Source organism: Procambarus clarkii, chromosome 25, assembly GCF_040958095.1.
Source record: "Procambarus clarkii isolate CNS0578487 chromosome 25, FALCON_Pclarkii_2.0, whole genome shotgun sequence".
Lineage (NCBI taxonomy): Eukaryota > Metazoa > Arthropoda > Malacostraca > Decapoda > Cambaridae > Procambarus > Procambarus clarkii.
Window position 1 is genome coordinate 13,145,045 of NC_091174.1, and position 21,887 is coordinate 13,166,931.

At 55.5% G+C, this 21,887-nt stretch overlaps 1 protein-coding gene across 6 annotated transcripts in view; it reads right to left on the bottom strand.

Moving 5' to 3' along the window:
• Window positions 1–21,887, bottom strand: part of LOC123756565 (adenylate cyclase type 5) — an 814,648-nt gene that overhangs the window by 177,051 nt on the left and 615,710 nt on the right. The window contains exon 1 of one of the 6 annotated variants that reach the window (XM_069331340.1): window positions 20,961–21,086. The exons of the other annotated variants lie outside the window; for them this stretch is intronic. The gene's annotated coding sequence lies outside the window, so the exon portion shown is untranslated. Of the gene's footprint in view, window positions 1–20,960; window positions 21,087–21,887 lie in introns of those variants that run through there. 6 annotated transcript variants of the gene reach the window in all.

Genomic DNA, 21,887 nt, shown 5'->3' on the forward strand with positions numbered 1-21,887 from the left:
TGAATGGGTACCTGGTGGTTAAACGATTTGGCGGGTCGTTTTCCGGGGGAAAAATTCGGATTAAGGTCCTGGGTTCGATCCCAGGCGCCGGCGAGAAACAATGGGCAGAGTTTCTTTCACCCTATGCCCCCTGTTACCTAGCAGTAAAATAGGTACCTGGGTGTTAGTCAGCTGTCACGGGCTGCTTGCTGGGGGTGAAGGCCTGGTCGAGGACCGGGCCGCTGGGACACTAAAGCCCCGAAATCATCTCAAGATAACCATCTCAAGATAACCTGCCCGAAACGCTATGCGTGCTGGTGGCTGTACAACAATGTAAGAAATCTTCTATAAATAAATAAATAAATAAATAAATAAATAAATAAATAAATAAATAAATAAATAAATAAATAAATATAAAAAATAGGAAAAACAACAGAACAATTCTTACGATGAATTAATTGGTCAAACAAATAAAACGTTGAGACTGGGTAATGGCTGAGGGGAGGGCAGGTGTGGCCTGAGGGGAGGGCAGGTGTGGCCTGAGGGGAGGGCAGGTGTGGCCTGAGGGGAGGGCAGGTGTGGCCTGAGGGGAGGGCAGGTGTGGCCTGAGGGGAGGGCAGGTGTGGCCTGAGGGGAGGGCAGGTGTGGCCTGAGGGGAGGGCAGGTGTGGCCTGAGGGGAGGGCAGGTGTGTCCTGAGGGCAGGTGTGGCCTGAGGGGAGGGCAGGTGTGGCCAGAGGGGAGGGCAGGTGTGGCCTGAGGGGAGGGCAGGTGTGGCCTGAGGGGAGGGCAGGTGTGGCCTGAGGGGAGGGCAGGTGTGGCCTGAGGGGAGGGCAGGTGTGGCCTGAGGGGAGGGCAGGTGTGGCCTGAGGGGAGGGCAGGTGTGGCCTGAGGGGAGGGCAGGTGTGGCCTGAGGGGAGGGCAGGTGTGTCCTGAGGGCAGGTGTGGCCTGAGGGGAGGGCAGGTGTGGCCAGAGGGGAGGGCAGGTGTGGCCTGAGGGGAGGGCAGGTGTGGCCTGAGGGGAGGGCAGGTGTGGCCTGAGGGGAGGGCAGGTGTGGCCTGAGGGGAGGGCAGGTGTGGCCTGAGGGGAGGGCAGGTGTGGCCTGAGGGGAGGGCAGGTGTGGCCTGAGGAGGGCAGGTGTGTCCTGAGGGCAGGTGTGGCCTGAGGGGAGGGCAGGTGTGGCCAGAGGGGAGGGCAGGTGTGGCCTGAGGGGAGGGCAGGTGTGGCCTGAGGGGAGGGCAGGTGTGGCCTGAGGGGAGGGCAGGTGTGGCCTGAGGAGGGCAGGTGTGTCCTGAGGGCAGGTGTGGCCAGAGGGGAGGGCAGGTGTGGCCAGAGGGGAGGGCAGGTGTGGCCAGAGGGGAGGGCAGGTGTGTCCTGAGGGGAGGGCAGGTGTGTCCTGAGGGGAGGGCAGGTGTGTCCTGAGGGGAGGGCAGGTGTGGCCTGAGGGGAGGGCAGGTGTGGCCTGAGGGGAGGGCAGGTGTGGCCTGAGGGGAGGGCAGGTGTGGCCTGAGGGGAGGGCAGGTGTGGCCTGAGGGGAGGGCAGGTGTGGCCTGAGGAGGGCAGGTGTGTCCTGAGGGCAGGTGTGGCCAGAGGGGAGGGCAGGTGTGGCCAGAGGGGAGGGCAGGTGTGGCCAGAGGGGAGGGCAGGTGTGTCCTGAGGGGAGGGCAGGTGTGTCCTGAGGGGAGGGCAGGTGTGGCCTGAGGGGAGGGCAGGTGTGGCCTGAAGAGGCCAGGTGTGGCCTGAAGAGGCCAGGTGTGGCCTGAAGAGGCCAGGTGTGGCCTGAAGAGGCCAGGTGTGGCCTGAAGAGGCCAGGTGTGGCCTGAAGAGGCCAGGTGTGGCCTGAAGAGTCATGGGAACCTAATAATGCAGTTACAGACCCGCTCCTGTGTCAGGTAAGTCCACTACGGACTAGGGGGGGGCCTGACAGTTGAGTGGACAGCGCTTTGGATTCGTAGTCCTGAGGTTTCTGGTTCGATCCCCGGTGGAGGCGTAAACAACAAATGAGCATCACCCTGATGCCCCCTGTTACCTAGCAGTAAATAGGTACTTGGGAGTTAGACAGCTGCTACGGGCTGCTTCCTGGGGACGTGTGTAGCAAAAAGGAGGCCTAGTCGAGGACCGGGCCGCGGGGACGCTAAGCCCCGAAATCATCTCAAGATAAGATACGGGCTCACCATAGCCCGTGCTACTTGGCCCTTTTTGTTCCAAGTAGCTGAATCTAAAAAAAAAAACTAATAATAATGCACAGGTTTAGTTTAAGACCAGAGTATATGTGGCTGGAGCCCCAGGAGGTGCTGGGGGGGGGGGGGCTCTGGCCCCAGGAGGTGCTGGGGGGGCTCTGGCCCCAGGAGGTGCTGGGGGTTTCTGGCCCCAGGAGGTGCTGGGGGGGCTCTGGCCCCAGGAGGTGCTGGGGGGGAGCTCTGGCCCCAGGAGGTGCTGGGGCGGAGCTCTGGCCCCAGGAGGTGCTGGGGGTCTCTGGCCCCAGGAGGTGCTGGGGGGGCTCTGGCCCCAGGAGGTGCTGGGGGGGAGCTCTGGCCCCAGGAGGTGATGGGGGGGAGCTCTGGCCCCAGGAGGTGATGGGGGGGAGCTCTGGCCCCAGGAGGTGCTGGGGGGGAGCTCTGGCCCCAGGAGGTGCTGGGGGGGAGCTCTGGCCCCAGGAGGTGCTGGGGGGGGGCTCTGGCCCCAGGAGGTGCTGGGGGGGGCTCTGGCCCCAGGAGGTGCTGGGGGGGGGCTCTGGCCCCAGGAGGTGCTGGGGGGGGGCTCTGGCCACAGGAGGTGCTGGGGGGGGCTCTGGCCACAGGAGGTGCTGGGGGGGGGGGCTCTGGCCCCAGGAGGTGCTGGGGGGGGGGCTCTGGCCCCAGGAGGTGCTGGGGGGGGGGCTCTGGCCCCAGGAGGTGCTGGGGGGGGGGCTCTGGCCCCAGGAGGTGCTGGGGGGGGGCCTCTGGCCCCAGGAGGTGCTGGGGGGGGGGCTCTGGCCCCAGGAGGTGCTGGGGGGGAGGTCTCTGGGCACATGCACAACATAAACCCGAACATGACGGCCCCAAACATGCCAGCCAGGCAGGTCCTATACATGTACACACCGGCAGGCCTCCATCACTACCTCGGCCACACAACACAAAAATACAGATATACGCAGAAGGAAAAAAAATTGACCCTTTCGCCGGTCAGGGTAACTGTAGGGTCCCGGCCAGGGTAACTGTAGGGTCCCGGCCAGGGTAACTGTAGGGTCCCGGCCAGGGTAACTGTAGGGTCCCGGCCAGGGTAACTGTAGGGCCCCGGCCAGGGTAACTGTAGGGTCCCGGCCAGGGTAACTGTAGGGTCCCGGCCAGGGTAACTGTAGGGTCCCGGCCAGGGTAACTGTAGGGTCCCGGCCAGGGTAACTGTAGGGTCCCGGCCAGGGTAACTGTAGGGCCCCGGCCAGGGTAACTGTAGGGCCCCGGCCAGGGTAACTGTAGGGTCCCGGCCAGGGTAACTGTAGGGCCCCGGCCAGGGTAACTGTAGGGTCCCGGCCAGGGTAACTGTAGGGCCCCGGGCCAGGGTAACTGTAGGGTCCCGGCCAGGGTAACTGTAGGGTCCCGGCCAGGGTAACTGTAGGGTCCCGGCCAGGGTAACTGTAGGGCCCCGGCCAGGGTAACTGTAGGGTCCCGGCCAGGGTAACTGTAGGGCCCCGGCCAGGGTAACTGTAGGGTCCCGGCCAGGGTAACTGTAGGGCCCCGGGCCAGGGTAACTGTAGGGTCCCGGCCAGGGTAACTGTAGGGTCCCGGGCCAGGGTAACTGTAGGGTCCCGGCCAGGGTAACTGTAGGGCCCCGGCCAGGGTAACTGTAGGGTCCCGGCCAGGGTAACTGTAGGGTCCCGGCCAGGGTAACTGTAGGGTCCCGGGCCAGGGTAACTGTAGGGTCCCGGCCAGGGTAACTGTAGGGCCCCGGCCAGGGTAGCAGTAGGGTCCCGGGCGAGGGTAACTGTAGGGTCCCGGGCCAGGGTAACTGTAGGGTCCCTCCGGCCAGGGTAACTGTAGGGTCCCTCCGGCCAGGGTAACTGTAGGGCCCCGGCCAGGGTAACTGTAGGGCCCCGGCCAGGGTAACTGTAGGGCCCCGGCCAGGGTAACTGTAGGGCCCCGGCCAGGGTAACTGTAGGGTCCCGGCCAGGGTAACTGTAGGGCCCCGGCCAGGGTAACTGTAGGGCCCCGGCCAGGGTAACTGTAGGGCCCCGGCCAGGGTAACTGTAGGGTCCCGGCCAGGGTAACTGTAGGGTCCCGGCCAGGGTAACTGTAGGGTCCCTCCGGCCAGGGTAACTGTAGGGTCCCTCCGGCCAGGGTAACTGTAGGGTCCCTCCGGCCAGGGTAACTGTAGGGCCCCGGCCAGGGTAACTGTAGGGCCCCGGCCAGGGTAACTGTAGGGCCCCGGGCCAGGGTAACTGTAGGGCCCCGGGCCAGGGTAACTGTAGGGCCCCGGCCAGGGTAACTGTAGGGTCCCGGGCCAGGGTAACTGTAGGGCCCCGGGCCAGGGTAACTGTAGGGTCCCGGGCCAGGGTAACTGTAGGGCCCCGGGCCAGGGTAACTGTAGGGCCCCGGCCAGGGTAACTGTAGGGCCCCGGCCAGGATAACTGTAGGGTCCCGGGCCAGGGTAACTGTAGGGCCCCGGGCCAGGGTAACTGTAGGGCCCCGGCCAGGGTAACTGTAGGGTCCCTCCGGCCAGGGTAACTGTAGGGCCCCGGCCAGGGTAACTGTAGGGCCCCGGCCAGGGTAACTGTAGGGTCCCTCCGGCCAGGGTAACTGTAGGGCCCCGGGCCAGGGTAACTGTAGGGTCCCTCCGGCCAGGGTAACTGTAGGGTCCCGGCCAGGGTAACTGTAGGGCCCCGGCCAGGGTAGCAGTAGGGTAAAGGCGTCGTCACTCACCCTCTACACACACCTGTCAGCGACCTGTACAGGGTGTCCATGGCGTGTTTCAGCAGGTGGTGGTGGTGGTGGGGCGTGGTGACGAGGGAGACTGACAGGGACGCGGGCTGTGATACTGGAGCCAAATTATACCTCAGTCACGCCAGTAGAAGACGTCAAGCTGTGCCAACAATGTGACACACTGTCACTCAATGGCACTCCACACGCCACACCCACGATAAAACAAAAAAAAAAACGCTGCCATAATGCAGTCAGTGCGGCAGCCTAAAGCCCGCTCACAAACAGCTGTCTGGGACACTTTTTAGGCCAAAATCACGCTACCCCTAAGCCCTTGTTATGCTCCCCCCCCCCTCCCTCCACACACACACACACACACACACACACACACACACACACACACACACACACACACACACACACACACACACACACACACACACCACACACCACACACCACACACCACACACACAAGGTATTTTACGTACTGTACTCCTAGGAGACAGATAGACCACCGTGGGACGGGTTACATACATGCCTGTGTTGTTCACGTGGCTAGTGGAAAGCTTTTAAAATTGAGTGTGAATAATATAATACAGCAAGATGCAGTATTATCATTACTACAGTATTAGATACAGTATTTCCAATCCTCCTGAAAAGGTTGGAAAATGTGTCCATCAGTTTAGCACTGTATAAATACAGGACACACGCGGTAGCGGGTGGTTGAGAGGTCTAGGATAGACTGTACAACCTTCAAGACTATACTGCCCCCATACACTTACTGTGGGCGGTGGTGGCAGGGTTACACGTGGTGCCCCATACCCTTAGTGTGGGCGGTGGTGGCAGGGTTACACACAGTGCCCCATACCCTTACTGTGGGCGGTGGTGGCAGGGTTACGCACAGTGCCCCATACCCTTACTGTGGGCGGTGGTGGCAGGGTTACACACAGTGCCCCATACCCTTATTGTGGGCGGTGGTGGCAGGGTTACACGTGGTGCCCCATACCCTTACTGTGGGCGGTGGTGGCAGGGTTACACACAGTGACCCATACCCTTACTGTGGGCGGTGGTGGCAGGGTCACACACGGTGCCCCATACCCTGCCCCACACTATTCACTATCAGGGACACTAGGAGTTCCACACCGTGCTGCTCCACCACGTGTTTCATTCTATTAACTGAAGGTACATCGTAAGTCACTCAGCGACCCTAGACTATACGCAGGGGTATATGGTATATATCAATGGCTGCTATATGATTGATAGATCCGCATCTCACAGGATGGTTAGTCATACAGGGTCATGTGATCAGTAGTCAGTAAAGTTTGGAGGTATTTTAAGGAGATCCTCAGGACAGTAATCTTAAGTAATAATTGTAATTACGAAGCAATAAGATGCTTATCTTAAGATACTAACAAGGTTAGGTAAGGTCGGTGTTTTCTATGAATCTTTTTAAGGGTATCTATTATGTTAAGTATGTCACCTATGCACATATTTAATAAGTCAATATTGACTTTACGAATTTGCGAGAACGGGTTACGGCAATGTTGCCCAGACCACACACTAGAAGGTGAAGAGACGACGACGTTCCGGTCCGTCCTGGACCATTCTCAAGTCGATTGACCATTCTCACAATCGACTTGAGAATGGTCCAGGACGGACCAGAAACGTCGTCGTCCCTTCACTTTGTGGTGTGTGGTCTGGTCAACATACTTCAGCCACGTTATTGTGACTCATCGCCGGCTCATACGGCAATGTGTGAAGGGTGTAATGTGTGGACCTTCAATAATGTAGAGAGAGATCACGGCCAGTTCCTGGAGTGGCCGGGGTTGGCAGATTCATCACTTGCAGCCACCAGCCACAGGCGAGAGTAGCCCAACTTGACCCTGGGGCCAGATTCACGAAGCGGTTACGCAAGCACTTACGAACGTGTACATCTTTCCTCAATCTTTGACGGCTTTGGTTACAATTATTAAACAGTTTACAAGCATGAAAACTTGCCAATCAACTGTTGTTATTGTTATAAACAGCCTCCTGATGCTTCGGAGCTCGTTAACTGTTTACTAATTGTAAACAAAGGCGCCAAAGATTGAGAAAAGATGTACAGGTTCGTAAGTGCTTGCGTAAGTACTTTCGTGAATCTGGCCCCTGGTCATTACTATGTCGTACTGTCTGGTCGACGTGTTGTGTTGGCCATATATTTATATATCGGCGTCATACCTAACATGCTCGTCCCACCCGTTATATCCAAGACTCCTACTTTACCACTAGACAACAATACCCCCTACCTTACCTTCTCCCACCTTACCCTCGCCTACCTTACCCTCGCCTACCTTACCCTCGCCTACCTTACCCTCGCCTACCTTACCCTCGCCTACCTTACCCTCGCCTACCTTACCCTCGCCCACCTTACCCTCGCCCACCTTACCCTCGCCCACCTTACCCTCGCCCACCTTACCCTCGCCCACCTTACCCTCGCCCACCTTACCCTCGCCCACCTTACCCTCGCCCACCTTACCCTCGCCCACCTTACCCTCGCCCACCTTACCCTCGCCTACCTTACCCTCGCCTACCTTACCCTCGCCTACCTTACCCTCGCCTACCTTACCCTCGCCTACCTTACCCTCTCCTACCTTACCCCCTCACTGTCTGGTAAGGGACGGTAGTCTAGTACGGGATTGTTCACTTGAGACGGTTAAGCAGGTCCCAGCTGTGTCTGGGTACAAGTGACAGGATAAACACCTCAGCGGGGTTTCTTCCTACTGGGGAGTGTTGAACGTGCTGCTATGACGATATGTTCACCCACAGGATGAGTGACGACGCCCAATGAATGATGACTTACTGTAAATATATAGCTCTTGTAATAGCACTTTCTCTGTAACTAGCTGACATTGTAACTATAAGGTGTGAAGGATAGATGAAATTGTTTATGTAATAATCTAAGATGAGGTCTGATAAAGACATTTTGTGCCCTCTGTAATGCTTTTTGCGCTACCGCTCACAGGATGAGTATGGGGTGCACAATAAACTAGCCGCCTGTGGCGGCATCAATCAATCAAAAAATCAATAAACTCGTCCTTCGGGGAAAAATAAGACATTTCTCCCCCACTTCTCCCTCCACATCTGACAACCTTCCACCCGGTCCTCTCTAATTTTTTCCCTTTTATCTTTTCCTATTTCCGTTTTAAGATTTTCTGTTTCCATGTATAAAACCTACTCTTTTTCCCGCCCCCCTCCGCCCCGCCCCCTCCTGCCTCCCTTCACTACACAATCATGCCACCACCTGCCCGCCATCACCTGCCCGCCACCACCTGCCCGCCACACCTCCAGAAAACTGTTATGCCTGAAATTCCCCTCAGCGGCACCACTCATCTTCTCTCCCCCCCCTCCTTACAACAGAACTTTTTTTTTTTTAATTTTGCCCCGAGGGGCGAGTTTATTGGGCAGCGTCACTCATCTTGTGAGTGGACACACCGCCATAGTGACAGTATTGGGCAGCGCCACTCATCTTGTGAGTGGACACACCGCCATAGTGACAGTATTGGGCAGCGCCACTCATCCTGAGAGTGGACACACCGCCATAGTGACAGTATTGGGCAGCGCCACTCATCCTGTGAGTGGACACACCGCCATAGTGACAGTATTGGGCAGCGCCACTCATCCTGTGAGTGGACACACCGCCATAGTGACAGTATTGGGCAGCGCCACTCATCCTGTGAGTGGACACACCGCCATAGTGACAGTATTGGGCAGCGCCACTCATCCTGTGAGTGGACACACCGCCATAGTGACAGTATTGGGCAGCGCCACTCATCCTGTGAGTGGACACACCGCCATAGTGACAGTATTGGGCAGCGCCACTCATCCTGTGAGTGGACACACCGCCATAGTGACAGTATTGGGCAGCACCACTCATCTTGTGAGTGGACACACCGCCATAGTGACAGTATTGGGCAGCGCCACTCATCCTGTGAGTGGACACACCGCCATAGTGACAGTATTGGGCAGCGTCACTCATCCTGTGAGTGGACACACCGCCATAGTGACAGTATTGGGCAGCGCCACTCATCCTGTGAGTGGACACACCGCCATAGTGACAGTATTGGGCAGCGCCACTCATCTTGTGAGTGGACACACCGCCAAAGTGACAGTATTGGGCAGCGCCACTCATCCTGTGAGTGGACACACCGCCATAGTGACAGTATTGGGCAGCACCACTCATCTTGTGAGTGGACACACCGCCATAGTGACAGTATTGGTCAGCGCCACTCATCTTGTGAGTGAACACACCGCCATAGTGACAGTATTGGGCAGCGCCACTCATCTTGTGAGTGAACACACCGCCATAGTGACAGTATTGGGCAGCGCCACTCATCCTATGAGTGGACACACCGCCATAGTGACAGTATTGGGCAGCGCCACTCATCCTATGAGTGAACACACCGCCATAGTGACAGTATTGGGCAGCGCCACTCATCTTGTGAGTGAACACACCGCCATAGTGACAGTATTGGGCAGCGCCACTCATCCTATGAGTGGACACACCGCCATAGTGACAGTATTGGGCAGCGCCACTCATCCTATGAGTGGACACACCGCCATAGCAGCATGTACAACACTCCCCAATAGGAAGAAAACCCGCTGGGTTGTTCATCCTGTCACTTGTATCCCAGACACAGCTGGGACTTGCTTAACTATCTCAAGTACAACCAGAACTCTCCCCCCAGCCACCACCACCACCTCCCCTTCACGCTCTCTCCCACCCTCCAACTCCACCACTAGCCCCTTATGCTACCCCGCCCCCCCTCCTCCAAGCCTTACTAAACACCACACGTAAGAAAACACTTCTTCATGGTATGAGCAGTAAGCAAGATGAAAGAAACAGAAGGGTAATGGTTATCTTGAGATGATTTCGGGGCTTTAGTGTCCCCGCGGCCCGGTCCTTGACCAGGCCACCCCCCCCCCCCAGGAAGCAGCCCGTGACAGCTGACTAACACCCAGGTACCTGTTTTACTACTAGGAAACAGGCGCATCATGGTGAAAAAACTCTGCCCATTGTTTCTCGCCAGCGCCCGGGATCAAACCCGGGACCACAGAATCACGCGTCCAGCGTTCCATCCGCTCAGCCACCGGGCTCCCTTAACCAATTAAAGGCGGGGCACCAATTAAAGTCTTGGAGTAAGACAATACTGGGCCAACTCTTCTAATGCCTTCAACATGGAAATATCGAACAGCTTCTCATCGGAAAATCAGTAATAACACTACTTACTGCTCCTGCCAGACCCGCCATCGTTCACATCAAGGCGACGGCCACATTGTCTCCAGTAATTGCTTAATGAAACTTAAGTCCCAGAATATCCGAGTTTTGTAGGAGGTTTCACCCTCAGGTTAATGATTACAATGATGACCTTGTATCGTATCTCAGTCTCTCGAGCCAAAATATAACCACCTTACGGTAAAATAGGTACCTGGGTGTTAGTCAGCTGTCACGGGCTGCTTCCTGGGGGTGGAGGCCTGGTCGAGGACCGGGCCGCGGGGACACTAAAAAAAAAAAAAAAAGCCCCGAAATCATCAAGATAACTCAAGATAACGGTATCTAACAGTGTGTGTGATGACCATCTTCCCTCTGTTCCTACTGTCCTTGCCTTACCTTACCTCCTTGTTACCTTTCAATGATTCCCAGGATCAACGTCCTCGTAGCTTAGTTCTCTCATGTCCGGTATTAGTCCTTTTGCAAGGTGCAAGCTTGCTTTGTGCTTCAGGAGGTGCAATTTCATTTCAGTGTTGATTGCTCTAGTAATAGTCTCATAGGTTGCTAATGATCTTGAAAGCATCTAATTGTTACTGTTCTCAAGTTCAATTACATAAGTAATTGATTTTGGTTCGCAGGACCAAAGAGCCAGAGCTCAACCCTCGCAACCACAACTAGGTGAGTACAAGTTCTCACCTAATGGTGAGAACTTGTACTCATTCCATTCCCCCCTAATGGAATGCATTAGGGGGTGATGTGGTGGAGGCTGACTCCATACACAGTTTCAAGTGTAGATATGACAGAGCCCGATAGGCTCAGGAATCTGTACACCTGTTGATTGACGGTTGAGAGGCGGGACCAAAGAGCCAGAGCTCAACCCCCGCAAACACAACTAGGCGAGTACAACTAGGTGAGTACAAGTCGCTTTTATGTTCCTATTACCGTTTCTTTCTTTCTAAGATTTTTTCAACAATAAAGTATCCCTTTGTGGGACACGGAATTGTTAATAATAAATAAATATAAATAAATTCGCACGTCTCCTCATGCATGTTTTGATTGTGGCGGCTAGTTTATTGTGCACCCCATACTCATCCTGTGAGCGGTAGCGCAAAAAAGATTACAGAGGGGCACATGAGGTTTTTATCAGACCTCAAAGGAGATTGTTACATTAACAATTTCATCTATCCTTCACACCTTATAATTACGTCAGCTAGTTCTCACAAATCCACCTGAAGTTCGCGATCCCACAAAGTATTAGTATGTCATATATAAGATCTGAGACCATCAGATCAGGAGTTGGTCGGCCGAGCGGACAGCACGCTGGACTTGTGATCCTGTGGTCCCGGGTTCGATCCCAGGCGCCGGCGAGAAACAATGGGCAGAGTTTCTTTCACCCTATGCCTCTGTTACCTAGCAGTAAAATAGGTACCTGGGTGTTAGTCAGCTGTCACGGGCTGCTTCCTGGGGGTGGAGGCCTGATCGAGGACCGGGCCGCGGGGACACTACAGCCCCGAAATCATCTCAAGATAACCTCAAGATAGATCACGGTACACAGACACAACATACAGGAGCCAGATACATCGCCTGTATCACTGGTACACAGACACAACATACAGGAGCCAGATACATCGCCTGTATCACTGGTACACAGACAAGGGTGGAGGTGTAGGGTGTAGTGGGTGGGGGAGGGAGAGAAGGAGCCAGGGTCACTACATCACAAGTAACGCTCCCCCAGGCGTCTGAACCCTTCACCGTGCAGCAGCAGTAACATCATATTCCACAACTGCTCCCTGAAAGTAGCAACTTGGTGCACAATGATGCCATAACTCACCAAGTAAGATGGACGACAAGTACACACAACTGTCAAAACTCGCGCAATATTTTGCCAAACTTTCCATCCAAGATCATACTAGTGAAATTTGGCTGCAAATTACCAAACTTTTATATACAAAGAACAAAGTATTACCGAGATCATTTGAGTGTCGATCAGAGAGTCCTCATTACTCCGTATAATGTGTTTGATGTGTGGTATTGTGGGGTGCTGCGTACACTTGGCTCACCACGCTGGAAGATCAGACTAGCTACACAGACCACACTTGGCTCACCACACTGGAAGATCAGACTAGCTACACAGACCAACTCTAACAAACCCAAGAGCGAGAGACGACATAATTAAGAACATTGACAGTCTTGCTTCATAAAGATACTTTACCTCAGTCAAATACAGTAAAGATTAGCAGTAGTCTTCAAAATTATAGGCAAACTTTTTCAATAAAATCACTATTTGTGTACTCTCTAGAGTGGAACACTGTTGTACACTGTGGCGCTCAGTGTTTAAGGTGTGTACTCTCTAGAGTGGAACACTGTTGTACACTGTGGTGCTCAGTGTTTAAGGTGTGTACTCTCTAGAGTGGAACACTGTTGTACACTGTGGCGCTCAGTGTTTAAGGTGTGTACTCTCTAGAGTGGAACACTGTTGTACACTGTGGCGCTCAGTGTTTAAGGTGTGTACTCTCTAGAGTGGAACACTGTTGTACACTGTGGCGCTCAGTGTTTAAGGTGTGTACTCTCTAGAGTGGAACACTGTTGTACACTGTGGCGCTCAGTGTTTAAGGGGTGTACTCTCTAGAGTGGAACACTGTTGTACACTGTGGCGCTCAGTGTTTAAGGTGTTTACTCTCTACAGTGGAACACTGTTGTACACTGTACACAGGTGAGCGTGCAGAGATCACATTTACTGCCAGCATCCATCTGAACCCCTCAATTATTGTGAACGCATTTCGTTCTTTGGAATAATATTCCTTGAAACACTCGCGAAACAGATGCATCACATTTCCTACCATAATGAACTGGTTACAAATCTGCTCACTGAAAATAATTTAGCAATTCTTACGAAACCAGAAGTAACAGTAGTGTGAAAATGAGCTCAAGTGAATATTTTAGGACCTAAACAATTATACTAAAAGAAAGCTCTATCAACAGGGACTTAAATACACTAGCCCTAAATGTAAGAGGAATTAACTATATGCCTTTAATTACTGTATGTTCAAGAGGGTACTTGACAAACACTTATATTCTCTTGAGCGGAGGTGGGAGAGATACATAAAAATTTACACGTGGAAAATAGTAGAGGGGCTGGTCCCAAACCTGCACACAGAGGGGACCAAAGAGCCAAAGCTCAACCCCCGCAAGCACAATTAGGTGGGTACAGAAATAACACCACATGAGACCAGGAGGCATGGCAGGATGTGCAGAATACCGCCGTTGAACGGTCCGTCTAATTACCACAAGCTACCACAAACTACACAAACTTCAGAAAGCTTCCTGGCAATACGTTAGTAATGAATAAATATGATATATTTACTCATTATAATGTTGGTGCTGAATGTACAACACGAAAAAACATAATTTTAATCTGAAAAAGTATCTTTTTATAAAGAAATTAGACGAAAATAAAAAGCTGGTGACGCCAAATCAAGTCGACGATCCAAGCTTCGGTTAGGTTAGGTTAGGTTAGGTTAGGTTAGGTTAGGTTAGGTTAGGTTTGGTTAAGTTAGGTTAGGTTAGGTTAGGATAGGTTAGGATAGGTTAGGTTAGCCTAACTTAATATATCATATTTATTCATTACAAACGTATTGCCAGGAAGCTTTCTGAAGATTGTGTAGTTTGTGGTAGCTTATGGTAATTAGACGGACCCCCGTTGAAGAGCAGAGGTGCAACGGGTACTCTGAGAGAACTCTAGCAATATCAGAAGCCCAAGACTGTTCAACACGCTTTCCCTACACATAAGGGGCATAACTGGCCGTTCAGTGTTCAAGAGAGAACTTGTTAAACGCCTCCAAAGGGTACTTGATCAACCAGGCTGAGAGTCATACGTCAGGCTGCGAGCAACCGCGTCCAACAGCCTGGTTAACCAGTCCAGCAACCAGGAGGCCTGGTCGAGGACCGGGCCGCGGGAACGTTGAGCCCTGAAATCATCGCAAGATAAGGTATGGTTCCTTCCTGATCAATCAGGTTGTGGTGCCCAAGGCGAACTGCGAGCTGCAAACGACAGAAAATCTGGTCAGAGAGAGGACCACGAGGGCGACGATTCTCAGTGAATCTGCACAAGTTAGTCTGGCACAGTGGCACTGTTGCAGGCAGCAACACCCAGGCCAGCATGGGAGGCTGTAAGGTTGTGTCCCAGGTCCACCTGGTGGTTGTTGCTGGTATACTCCCAGGTTGTAGTTGTTAGTAGCACTCATAAATCGAGTCATTGTATCCATCTCTCTTCACCAAAATTCAGACCAAAATTTTGCTGCATATGACTGGTCTCTTCTCGGCCGTATACTGTAGTGGCCTCGACATCTTGTCTTGAGGTTATCTTGAGATGATTTCGGGGCTTTAGGGTCCCCGCGGCCCGGTCCTCGACCAGGCCTCCACCCCCAGGAAGCAGCCCGTGACAGCTGACTAACACCCAGGTACCTATTTTACTGCTAGGTAACAGGGGCATAGGGTGAAAGAAACTCTGCCCATTGTTTCTCGCCGGCGCCTGGGATTGAACCCAGGACCACAGGATCACAAGTCCAGTGTACTGTCCGCTCGGCCGACCGGCTCCACAGTTTTTCTCCACATCTTAGTTTAACTGCAGGATTTGATCATCTTGATACTTCTTTAAAGCTTGTCCTTAGCATACGCTCAGCACAGCCTTCTTTAATGTATTAATTTACATCTTTTTTTTTTTGTCAAGGAAAGCAATCGGCAAATTGCTGTCTGCCGGAGATGCAATTCCAGCAAGTTGTTAACTTCAATATTTTTGTGTTTAGTAATATATGATGGTGGATTAGTCGATTAGATCATTTAGTCTTTCTTTATGGCTTTGTCTATTAAAGGATATATTTAGTTTGTCGTTCAGCCCATGAACACTGAGAGCCATTCTGCAGTGTTGTTGACGTATATGGCCCCCTCACACTCAGATAGTGAACACCATACTTGTCCGGCGGTATCGAACTCCTTACCAACACTCTGGATACCTCACTACCATCTTAGACCTTCCTTAACTGAAGCTCTACTGAATCTACTGAAGGCCAAGTTAAGAAGGCCATCTTGGTAAGTTAGGAGCCCGCACCGTTCAGGACACACGTCTCCCAGCAAAATTTACAGCACCTGGTAAATTGATTTACCAGGTACTTGTAAATTACCAGGTACTTGTAATATTTTGTACCTGGTAAATTGATTTACCAGGTACTTGTAAATTACCAGGTACTTGTAAATTACCAGGTACTTGTAAATTACCAGGCACTTGCAAATTACCAGGTACTTGTAATATTTTGTACCTGGTAAATTGATTTACCAGGTACAAAATTTACGTGTTAAAATGATGGTGGGAGACGTGTAGTTGTTCGTGTCATTGAGCAAAATAAACAATATTCATCTAAGCTTTTGGGTGGGAAGCGACTCCCGAAGAGGAAGAATGAGAGCAGAAGTATTAGGCTATGTGGTGTAGGAGGCTTAGTTATTATATAATGTTTAACACTCTACATGGACGGTGTCCTCTAATGTGAGGAGTAACCTAACACCCCATCTGTCCTGAGGGGGGTGCTCCGTCACCACACTGTGTGGGGTGGTGCTCCGTCACCACACTGTGTGGGGGGGGGGTGTTCCGTCACCCCATCTGTCCTGAGGGGGGTGCTCCGTCACCACACTGTGTGGGGGGGGTGCTCCGTCACCACAGTGTGTGGGGTGGTGCTCCGTCACCACACTGTGTGGGGGGGTGCTCCGTCACCACACTGTGTGGGGGGGTGCTCCGTCACCACAGTGTGTGGGGTGGTGCTCCGTCACCACACTGTGTGGGGGGGGGGGGTGTTCCGTCACCACACTGTGTGGGGGGGGGGGGTGTTCCGTCACCACACTGTGTGGGGTGGTGCTCCGTCACCACACTGTGTGGGGTGGTGCTCCGTCACCACACTATGTGGGGTGGTGCTCCGTCACCACACTGTGTGGGGGGGTGCTCCGTCACCACACTGTGTGGGGGTGGGGGGGTGTTCCGTCACCACACTGTGTGGGGGGGGGGGTGTTCCGTCACCACACTGTGTGGGGGGGTGCTCCGTCACCACACTGTGTGGGGGGGGGTGTTCCGTCACCACACTGTGTGGGGGGGGGGGGTGTTCCGTCACCACACTGTGTGGGGGGGGGGTGTTCCGTCACCACACTGTGTGGGGGGGGGTGTTCCGTCACCACACTGTGTGGGGGGTGTGTTCCGTCACCACACTGTGTGGGGGGGTGTTCCGTCACCACACTGTGTGGGGGGGGTGTTCCGTCACCACACTGTGTGGGGGGTGCTCCGTCACCACAGTGTGTGGGGTGGTGCTCCGTCACCACACTGTGTGGGGGGGTGCTCCGTCACCACACTGTGTGGGGGGGTGCTCCGTCACCACACTGTGTGGGGGGGTGCTCCGTCACCACAGTGTGTGGGGTGGTGCTCCGTCACCACACTGTGTGGGGGGGTGCTCCGTCACCACACTGTGTGGGGGGGGGGTGTTCCGTCACCACACTGTGTGGGGGGGGGTGTTCCGTCACCACACTGTGTGGGGGGGTGCTCCGTCACCACACTGTGTGGGGGGGGTGTTCCGTCACCACACTGTGTGGGGGGGGGTGTTCCGTCACCACACTGTGTGGGGGGGGGGGTGTTCCGTCACCACACTGTGTGGGGGGGGGGGGGGTGTTCCGTCACCACACTGTGTGGGGGGGGTGTTCCGTCACCACACTGTGTGGGGGGGGGGTGTTCCGTCACCACACTGTGTGGGGGGGGGTGTTCCGTCACCACACTGTGTGGGGGGGGGGGGGTGTTCCGTCACCACACTGTGTGGGGGGGGTGTTCCGTCACCACACTGTGTGGGGGGGGGGTGTTCCGTCACCACACTGTGTGGGGGGGGGGTGTTCCGTCACCACACTGTGTGGGGGGGGGTGTTCCGTCACCACACTGTGTGGGGGGGGGTGTTCCGTCACCACACTGTGTGGGGGGGGGGTGCTCCGTCACCACACAGTGTGGGGGGGTGCTCCGTCACCACACAGTGTGGGGGGGGTGTGTTCCGTCACCACACTGTGTGGGGGGGGTGTTCCGTCACCACACTGTGTGGGGGGGGGTGTTCCGTCACCACACTGTGTGGGGGGGGTGTTCCGTCACCACACTGTGTGGGGGGGGGGGGTGTTCCGTCACCACACTGTGTGGGGGGGGGGTGTTCCGTCACCACACTGTGTGGGGGGGGGGTGTTCCGTCACCACACTGTGTGGGGGGGGGTGTTCCGTCACCACACTGTGTGGGGGGGGGGTGCTCCGTCACCACACAGTGTGGGGGGTGCTCCGTCACCACACTGTGTGGGGTGGTGCTCCGTCACCACACAGTGTGGGGGGTGCTCCGTCACCACACTGTGTGGGGGGGGGGGGGTGCTCCGTCACCACACAGTGTGGGGGGGGGTGCTCCGTCACCACACAGTGTGGGGGGGGTGTTCCGTCACCACACTGTGTGGGGGGGGTGTTCCGTCACCACACTGTGTGGGGGGGGTGTTCCGTCACCACACTGTGTGGGGGGGGGGTGTTCCGTCACCACACTGTGTGGGGGGGGTGTTCCGTCACCACACTGTGTGGGGGGGGGTGTTCCGTCACCACACTGTGTGGGGGGGGGGTGTTCCGTCACCACACTGTGTGGGGGGGGGGGTGTTCCGTCACCACACTGTGTGGGGGGGGTGTTCCGTCACCACACTGTGTGGGGGGGGGGGTGTTCCGTCACCACACTGTGTGGGGGGGGGGTGTTCCGTCACCACACTGTGTGGGGGGGGTGTTCCGTCACCACACTGTGTGGGGGGGGGTGTTCCGTCACCACACTGTGTGGGGGGGGGGGGTGTTCCGTCACCACACTGTGTGGGGGGGGGGGTGCTCCGTCACCACACAGTGTGGGGGGGTGCTCCGTCACCACACTGTGTGGGGTGGTGCTCCGTCACCACACAGTGTGGGGGGGGGTGTTCCGTCACCACACTGTGTGGGGGGGGTGCTCCGTCACCACACAGTGTGGGGGGGTGCTCCGTCACCACACAGTGTGGGGGGGGGTGTTCCGTCACCACACTGTGTGGGGGGGGTGTTCCGTCACCACACTGTGTGGGGGGGGGTGTTCCGTCACCACACTGTGTGGGGGGGGGGGGTGTTCCGTCACCACACTGTGTGGGGGGGGGGGTGTTCCGTCACCACACTGTGTGGGGGGGGGGTGTTCCGTCACCACACTGTGTGGGGGGGGTGTTCCGTCACCACACTGTGTGGGGGGGGGTGTTCCGTCACCACACTGTGTGGGGGGGTGTTCCGTCACCACACAGTGTGGGGGGGTGCTCCGTCACCACACAGTGTGGGGGGGTGCTCCGTCACCACACAGTGTGGGGGGGTGCTCCGTCACCACACAGTGTGGGGGGGTGCTCCGTCACCACACAGTGTGGGGGGGGGTGTTCCGTCACCACACTGTGTGGGGGGGGATGTTCCGTCACCACACAGTGTGGGGGGGTGCTCCGTCACCACACAGTGTGGGGGGGTGCTCCGTCACCACACAGTGTGGGGGGGTGCTCCGTCACCACACAGTGTGGGGGGGGGTGTTCCGTCACCACACAGTGTGGGGGGGGTGTTCCGTCACCACAGTGTGGGGGGGGGAGAGGGTGGTGTTCCGTCACCACACAGTGTGGGGGGGGAGGATGGCGTTCCGTCACCACACAGTGTGTGGGGGAGAGGATGGTGTTCCGTCACCACACAGTGTGGGGGGAGGGTGGTGTTCCGTCACCACAGTGTGGGGGGTGTTCCGTCACCACAGTGTGGGGGGGGAGGGGGGTGTTCCGTCACCACACAGTGTGGGGGGGAGGGTGGTGTTCCGTCACCACAGTGTGTGCGGGGAGGGGGTGTTCCGTCACCACACAGTGTGGGGGGGGAGGGGGTGTTCCGTCACCTCACAGTGTGGGGGGGGGAGGGTGGTGTTCGTCACCACAGTGTGGGGGGGGAGGGTGGTGTTCCGTCACCACAGTGTGTGCGGGGAGGGGGTGTTCCGTCACCACACAGTGTGGGGGGGGGAGGATGGCGTTCCGTCACCACACAGTGTGTGGGGGAGAGGGTGGTGTTCCGTCACCACACAGTGTGGGGGGGAGGGTGGTGTTCCGTCACCACAGTGTGGGGGGTGTTCCGTCACCACAGTGTGGGGGGGGAGGGGGGTGTTCCGTCACCACACAGTGTGGGGGGGGGAGGGTGGTGTTCCGTCACCACAGTGTGTGCGGGGAGGGGGTGTTCCGTCACCACACAGTGTGGGGTGGAGGGGGTGTTCCGTCACCTCACAGTGTGGGGGGGGGAGGGTGGTGTTCCGTCACCACAGTGTGGGGGGGGAGGGTGGTGTTCCGTCACCACAGAGTGTGGGGGGGAGGGGGTGTTCCGTCACCACACTGCGTGGGGGGGGTGTTCCGTCACCACAGTGTGGGGGGGGGAGGGTGGTGTTCCGTCACCACACTGCGTGGGGGGGGGGGGTGTTCCGTCACCACACTGCGTGGGGGGGAGGGTGGTGTTCCGTCACCACACTGCGTGGGGGAGGGTGTTCCGTCACCACACTGCGTGGGGGGTGGGTGGTGTTCCGTCACCACAGTGTGGGGGGGGGTGGTGTTCCGTCACCACACAGTGTGGGGGGGATGGTAGTGTTCCGTCACCACACAGTGTGGGGGGATGGTAGTGTTCCGTCACCACACAGTGTGGGGGGGAGGGGGGTGTTCCGTCACCACACTGTGTGGGGGGATGGTAGTGTTCCGTCACCACACAGTGTGGGGGGGATGGTAGTGTTCCGTCACCACACAGTGTGGGGGGGATGGTAGTGTTCCGTCACCACACAGTGTGGGGGGGATGGTAGTGTTCCGTCACCACACAGTGTGGGGGGGATGGTAGTGTTCCGTCACCACACAGTGTGGGGGGGAGGGGGGTGTTCCGTCACCACACTGTGTGGGGGGGGGAGGGGGTGTTCCGTCACCACACTGTGGGGGGGGAAGGTTGGTGTTCCGTCACCACACTGTGTGGGGGGGAGGGTGGTGTTCCGTCACCACACAGTGTGGGGGGGGGAGGGTGGTGTTCCTTCACCACACAGTGTGGGGGGAGGGTGGTGTTCGGTCACCACACAGTGTGGGAGGGGGAGGGTGTTCGGTCACCACACAGTGTGGGGGGGAGGGTGTTCCGTCACCACACAGTGTGGGGGGGATGGTGGTGTTCCGTCACCACACAGTGTGGGGGGGGGGTGGTGGTCCGTCACCACACTGTGTGGGGGGGAGGGTGATGTTCCGTCACCACACAGTGTGGGGGGGAGAGGGTGGTGTTCCGTCACCACACAGTGTGGGGGGGAGAGGGTGGTGTTCCGTCACCACACTGTGTGGGGGGGGAGAGGGTGGTGTTCCGTGTAAGATGACCCCCAAACACCTACACCGACTCACCATATCTCACTATTACACATCTGTGAACAATTCTAAGCACCACCCTCTTTACCCTAAAAGCAACTTGACCAACTAGGTTGTTGATAGATACATGTAACTTACCGTTAGAGGCTAGCCAGAGCTGTGAGGGGGCTGGCCCGGGCCCCGCACAAGGCTGGAGCTGCCACAAGGAGCCTACACAACACCAGCCCATTGAGGACACAGATGGAGCACTGTACCTGAGGCAAGGGGAGGGGTGATGAGCAGTCTTGTGGCACCTCTCCTCCTGAATGTGTCAGGCTCACAACACCGTCTTGAAGCCCCTGATCCGCCCTCCCTGCCACCCACTCCCTTACACTCATAACAATTACGTAGTTGTTAAAATATGCCCACCTGCTGCCAGCGAAAGATGCCATGAAAGGCAGTCTTTGCTCTCAAGTTGAGTCATAACTGAGCATAACACTGCTGGCTGGTCCTGCTGGTGGTAGTACACCAGGCAAGCTGCGGGGGTTAAGCAGCCTACTGAGCTTGCTCGCTCACTCAATACTGTTACTGGCTAGTCCCAGGAGGATCAAAACTGGCCTCATTAGGGCGCTCCTCATCCTATGAATAAAACTTTTAATTAGCCCATTAATTACATCACATTCTCAATCCCAAGATTAATATTGATTTTTTTTATTTAGTATTTGGAAACCAATTGACTGGATGAATCTGTCAGTTTAGTCATTTATTATGCACCCTATACAATCCCGTAGGCGGTGGTGATACAACCCGCCTAAACACCTCAGACCAAGTCCATTCCATCCAGCGGTCGACCCCAAAACACGCATTCATTAATTTTAACATCATGTTCATTCAAAATAGGAATTTTCTCAAATATAAATTAATATTGTTATATACGAGCATACTGTGCATATTTAGGCCCTGATTAGGTTAGGTGTTTAGGTTCTGTTGGCGATTATTTGTATTTGTAGTACGCGGGTGAAGCATTTCAACCCGTCCTCGACTCAAGTCCATTACATCCAGAGGTCGACCCCCACAGACGCATTCATAATTTTTTACATGCTGTCCATTCAAAATGAAAATTTTCTCAAATATAAATTAATATTATAATATATTAGCATATTGTGTAAATATAGGTTAGGTTAGGTTAGGTGTTTAGGTTCTGTTGGCGATTACTTGTATTTGTAGTACGTGGGTGAAGCATTTACTGCGTTGTAGTTCGAACAAAATTCGTCAGTGTTCGTCACTTGTTCCAGAAGTATTCGAACGTCATTAGTTGAGTCGTGTGAAACTGCTTTTCATTCATAAACAAGGGGG